Here is a 6,395-nt window from a genome sequence, read left to right as displayed (position 1 = left end):
GTGTCCGTGGGCGATTTGACTTTGGCAGGGTTCCTGGGGTCTAGTTCACCAGTACTTGCTTGTTTGTTTTACCAATGGGGAAGGATTGCTGGTTTATCTCTGAACATTTTGCACAAGTTAAATGTGACATTTTCTTTCTCCTCTAATGCTGTTTCATCATCTTGTTTCTGAACCAGTGATATCCCTAATGCTTTTTCCAAAAATGGAAGCTGTGGAACCAATTATTTGAAAAATCAGCCATGAGAGTTACTTCTTATTTATTTATTTTTTTTAGCAAGATGGCTGGCCCTAGGCAGTGCCTTCTCCTTAATAGTAATTATAACCTCATTGAATTGATCTAAGTATATAGTTTAGCTAATCTAAAAAGTTCAAAAAGTTCTTGCTTTCTACAGGAAAAATGTTCAGGTTAGAATTTTCAGTCATAAATAAACAGCCAACAACAAAATTCAAAGTATATTAGAGCAGAAAAAAAATGTATCATGTCATCTAGTTTTGAAGGACCTGAAGTTGTTAAAATACTTACCCACGTTTCCATTTGTACAATGCTTAAATTTACCTCGGCATCCAAGGAAGGCCCTCGTAGGTTCTGATAAAGAATTTATCTTTAAATATCCACTGAACTAGGACCTAGAATAGTCTACTGTTCTTATTTTTCTTTGTTTCTTTTTGGCCACACTGGGGATCAAACCCAGGTTCCTTGAACATTCTAAGCAGTTTCTCTACCACTGAGCTGAACCCTCAGCCCTGCACTGTTATTTTTATGTGAGTATAACTCCATAACCAACAGACACAGACCCTATGGTAGGGAGTTGGCAGTCTATGGTGATGATAGACCCTGGAACAAGCCTGATATAGCTTAGCAGTTATGGCAGGAATTTATCAGGTCTGGAAGTACCTAGAAGCACCATATGGATCCCAAATGACCCTCCTGCTTACTGGCAGATCAGATAAGCCTCTCCTTGAGGAACAGGTAGCACAGGACTCTGGTAGCTGCAACAAGCTTCCAAATCTGCCAAAGAAGACTTAAAACTAACATGTCTACCACTTTTGTTACTTTTTGTTTCCTCATTCCCTGGCGGTCCTCCACTAGAAATAATCACTCTCTCCTTTAGATTCCCATGGAACTGTGTTGGTACCTCTTTGGTGAAATTATCCTATTCTGGTAAACCTGAGACGTCATCTATTAAAACAATTCTGATTTCAAAGATACTAAAATCATGGAGCAGGGGTTAAGGTGGGATGGGGACATGCATTTTAGAATGCATGAAATGTGATGTTGCTTTCTGTGTTTGAGCTGTGTACACATTTGTCTTTTCTCCTCAATAGATGTCAAGTCTTCAAGGACAGACCAGATGCATTCATTCTGTATTGTCAGCAAAAGTTCAGCACCTTTCACTTTGTGGACAATCAAACATATTTGAGAAAATGAAAGAACAGGTTTTTCACGTGAACCTGATAGGAGCAAGTTTCCTGAATCTTGATCTACAAATAATAAATCATTTTTATGAAAAGGATGTCTGTAAAAACCTTAATATAGAAAACTAATCACAAGGGGCTGTGGTTGTAGATCTGTGGTAGAGCACTTGCCTAGTACGTGGGAGGCCCTGGGTTCAATCTTCAGCACCACATGAAGATAAATAAACGTATTTTGTTCTTCTACAACATTATATATATATATATAATCTCAATATTCTAGGTACTCTTTAGTGCTACACTTAATATTAATGACCACAACTGCTAGATGACCTGATATCTGTTATTACTTCCATCCTCTCAGCCCACCTTCTTTGGCCATTATCTGCTGGTGGAGCCCTTTGACCTCCCCGTCAGTCACATTGCCCTTCACTGCACTTGGCCAGAACTTTGAGTCCCTGCTCTGGGGGATGTCTGGGGTTCCTACTCACTCACACTTATAAACTTCAAATACAAGGAAATTGCATCCCCTGGGACAACACTTGACCAATCAGGCCAGAATTTAACGAATTTCCCCTTTTTCTCTTATGACACATGATGCCTTCTACAGTTTCTCAGGAAGGGCCCTGAAGACTCTCTACCCATTTTCCACTTCCACTTAGGTTCTGGCTCAGTCCTGCATATATTTTCTCCTTTCCAAGACCAACCATTTAAATATAATCCCTCTTTTGGAGACTCAGCATTTTTAGAGAACCCAAGCTAAGATCTTGATGAGATAGTTGAACTATCTATGGCCAAGGATTCAGATGAAGAAACTGAAGCACAGAGACTAAGTTCTGTGTTCAAGGTGCCTCAGCCAGTAAGTGGTGAAGCTGGGATTCGAACTCAGGAAATCCAATGCCAGAGTATATACCTTTAACCACTTTATCTTTTTTTCTTTACAGAGAGTGAACATTGCTTGTTAAACATATCAAATACTTGTCCATATAATTAATTAACCATGATTTGTTATATTGTTATAATGTTATATAACTGATATACTCTCAATTACTGTAGAGAATTACTATTGACCAAGAACCTGTTCTATGCCAGGTACTTTACTATATGTCATCTTCTCACTCTGGTTAATACATAAAAATCTATTTTGTATATGGGAAACTAGAAGATCAAAAAAATTCAGTAATTTGCTAACGTCACAAAGCTAATAAGGGCTAGAAGGCAGATTGCTACTCACTTACTCATTTTCTCAACAAATAGTTATTGAGAACCCTCAGTGTACTAGTCACTGCTCTAGAAACCAGGGATAGAGGGTAGGTCTCTGTCTTCGTGGAGCTTTTATTGTGATAGAGGATCTGCACAATAATCCAGACACCAACAATAAGACAATAAAACAGAGGGAGGTAGCAATGACTAGACCTGTGAGAACACCCAGACTGAGAGAATATCTAGAAGTTTCTCATCCCTGACACGACCTATACTTTTGGAGAGATTAAAAAAAAAGAGAGAGAGAGAGAGATCTTTGCTGTGGGAAATCACCCTGAACATGTGGGATGTTTAGTATCATCATTTACCTACTAGATGCGAGTAGCTCTCTGTAAATCACTGCAATCTAGGTGTCTCCAGCCATTCCTAAGTGTCCCCTGGGAAGAGGGTGCCAAAATCACCCCCAGAACAAAGTTCTTCTGGTGGGAACAGGTCTGATATATGTGAAAACAAAATAAATTCGTACTGAACACAGGAGAAAGGCAGAAGATAAGGCCATAAATGCAGGTGAAGGCCTCACCCTTCAAGGACTTGTAGGCCAAGGGAAAGACTTGATTTTTTTCCTAAGATTCTTGGGGGGCCAGACATAACATGATGGGACCTCATGACTTCTGTGTGGAGAATGCACTGGGGAGGAGAGCAGAGAGCAGAAAGGGTGAGTTCAGTTAGGGAGCTACTGCGGGAGCCCAGGCAAGAAAGGACTGTGGCTTACGAGAAATTGACAGTGATGGAGAAAGAGGGCAAGAAGCAGAGTCAGAACACACACTGGAACAAAATTGCCGGGATTTGCTTATAGATTATGTACAGGAGATGGGGAAAGAGGGGACTCTGAGATGAGTTCTAGCTTGTGGCTGGAGTGCCTACGTGGGTGGTGGTGACATTTATTAGGATGAAAAACTGGCAGGAGAAGCAGGTGTTGAAGGCAGGGAGAGAAATCCAGACTCCCAGCCGTTCTGCATCCCTGGGTGCTCCATTGTGGAGCCCTGAGTCCCTGGAAAGACAATCGTGTCTCCTCCCAGCACTTTGGTAGTTTAATTACAGAGGATTTCCTCATGTAGAGTTTCCTTCCACTTAACTTCTCCGAGCCTTCACTTCATCATTTGCAAATGGAGTTCTTCGTAAAAAATTTATTGAGTACCCACTGCACTCAGAACACAGTGATGTGAATAAATAATAATAATTATTAACATTCTTTCTCAATTGGGAAATGGAATTATTTGTTCTTTCTTTGATTATTGAAACTGAGTGTGTTAGGAAAGCTGAGAGCCTGGGTCCTAGCTGGGTGGTGCTACCTCATTTTGAATGTGTAGGTCCACAGAAACTATATGGTGTCACCTGACCTAAACTGGAGTCATGGTTCTAGATTTCCCTTCCGTGGATAGTTCTAGCATAGAGTCAGACACAAGAGGAATTCACAGGCAGAAAAGGGATGGTAGCCATTTTTAGGCGCTGCAGCTTTAATATGGGGCAGGTATTGTGACACACTGATGTCTGAACTGATGGCTGCCCTGTTGGTAAGGTCCCCACCCTATTGTGTATGTACATGGTTCCATCTGATCTCCTCTTTTATCTACTCTGCATCCTCGGTAGGTCAGAGCAAGTGAAGTTTTGTTGGGTAGGTCACTGGCTTCTCCTGCAGGTCATGAAGAAGGAGGCTCTAAGGCATGAGAGACCAATGCAACATCCTGGTTTTCCTTTGTCTATACAACTTCAAGTCTATCTTCTCTTCACTTGTATGTTGATCATGCCTTTGTATTGCCCCAAATATGGAGGTAGCAGAGCTGTGTAAACTGCTTAATGAGCACCCATATAAGAACCTTAACACCACTGCTGTAATAAATCCCTTAATCTCTATTACCTAGAGTGGTTCTGCTTCCCCAATAACAAACAGGCATAGTAAGAGTCAGGTCACCTCTCTAGTCACCTTTTGTGCACACGTGAATAATGTAAACCCCCATCATTAATCCATTAAATAGAACACACCATGTGTCAGTATTGTTTCATGTACATTATTTCACATAATCCTTATAGGGCCAATCTCACACTTTCTATTACCACGTTCATTTGCTGATGGATAAACTAAGTTCCTGTTAAATTAAATTTTCCCTAAAGCTATCTTTGTGTTTTAAATCCCTACATAGCAAACTATAGCCTAATGTAGTATGTAGATAAATTGCCATCGCAGAGTATATTCTTGGAACAAGTAGCTGAGTCTGTCAATCATAGCACTTGAGCTTCAGCCAATCACAGGCTACCAACAGACCAGATTATGTCCCTAAAAAGCAAGGGCCAAGCTATAACAAGTTGGTTCTGTACAACACTTTTTTTTTTCCTGTCTCTAAATACTCCCTGCCCATGTTGCAGAGCAGAGATCTCAGAACCTGTCCTTCAGGATGTTGCCTTGATTCATGAATTTATTTTTTGATCATATCGATTATGCTAGATATAATTTGCCTAAAGTTTTTCTTTTAACAACTTAGAAAGTTAAGTAGCTTGCCCAAGATCCTGCAGCAAGTTACATATCCATGTTGCAAACCAGTCAGTCTGGTCCCACAGACTCTCCTTCTAACTTCTTTGCTGAGCTCTCTCTGACTAGGCTTATTTGGAAGTGCTACTATTGTTATTATTGCTAAATGACCACTAATACTTTCTCCCTCTTTGTTAATTAGAGCTCTTAACCCTGGAGATTTTTCAGTCTCCACCCAGTGTTTCATGCTGTTTAAATGCTCTGTGCGCTGTTCAGCTGTCCTTTGCTGCTGTCTCGTCCTGTTCCCAGGGTTTGATCCTTTAGTTGCAAAGCATCTTGTCCCTTTAGTTCCCTGCCTGGGTCACAGATGTCTTCTTCTTCCTATCTTAAAGCTTTGGTCATGCTTTAAGGGCCAGTTCAAGTACCTGCCCCGCCTCAAATCCCTATAGCAGGTGATTTCTGTGCACATGAATTATTTTATATATTATTTATCTTTACATCTAAGTCAAGCTCTTCATTGTACTCACTCCTCCGAAACCATGAGTAACTTCTCTGAAGATATAAGTCAAATTTTTGGTTCTCCAATAACTACTCAGTGCCCAACACGTATGGAAAAGGTCTTCAATAAATATGTTTGTTCCTAACAAAACTATTTTCCAATGTTGACTTCCTTCAAGCATAAGATTCCTAACTAAAAAACTTTGGCCCCATGCTTCTTTGTGAGATGTGGTTTTCAACTCTTTCTTTGCAAATATGAATGGTAGGGTTTTTTTCTGAGTAAAATGATCTTGACAGTACACACACACACACACATTCATTCAAGTTCAGCTACACAGAAAATAGACCTTTGAAGTTGTATTTGTTGTTGGTTACTCTTCCAAAAGGGCTATCTATCACACAGGCACACTTTTAACTTTATGCTGGGTGGACCCAGCTCAAGGGGAAAAAAGTAATAAATGTGAGTATTGTAGTCATCAAGATGGAGCGATGCAGACCCTGTTGTAATTGATCAGTTTACAACTTCTCTCATCCCACCCTGTAAGCATCAGGGACTGTCTTCCCTGCAAGGATTAGGATCTAATTATCTGGAGTAATAGATCAAGGGCGTTGTAAGTCACAGGTCTCATAAAGTTTCCTCTCACAAAGGCATTGTTTTAATAAATGTCTTCAAAGCCAACAGTGCTGATTTTATGATGTGTATTCAGTCAATGAAAAGACTGAGAAGAGAAAGCAGCAATAAAAGCCTGCCATG

The sequence above is a fragment of the Ictidomys tridecemlineatus genome, chromosome 7 (genome assembly GCF_052094955.1).
Source record: "Ictidomys tridecemlineatus isolate mIctTri1 chromosome 7, mIctTri1.hap1, whole genome shotgun sequence".
Taxonomy (NCBI): Eukaryota; Metazoa; Chordata; class Mammalia; order Rodentia; family Sciuridae; genus Ictidomys; species Ictidomys tridecemlineatus.
The sequence above is the reverse complement of the archived record's forward strand: the minus strand, read 5'-3'. Positions refer to the sequence as shown.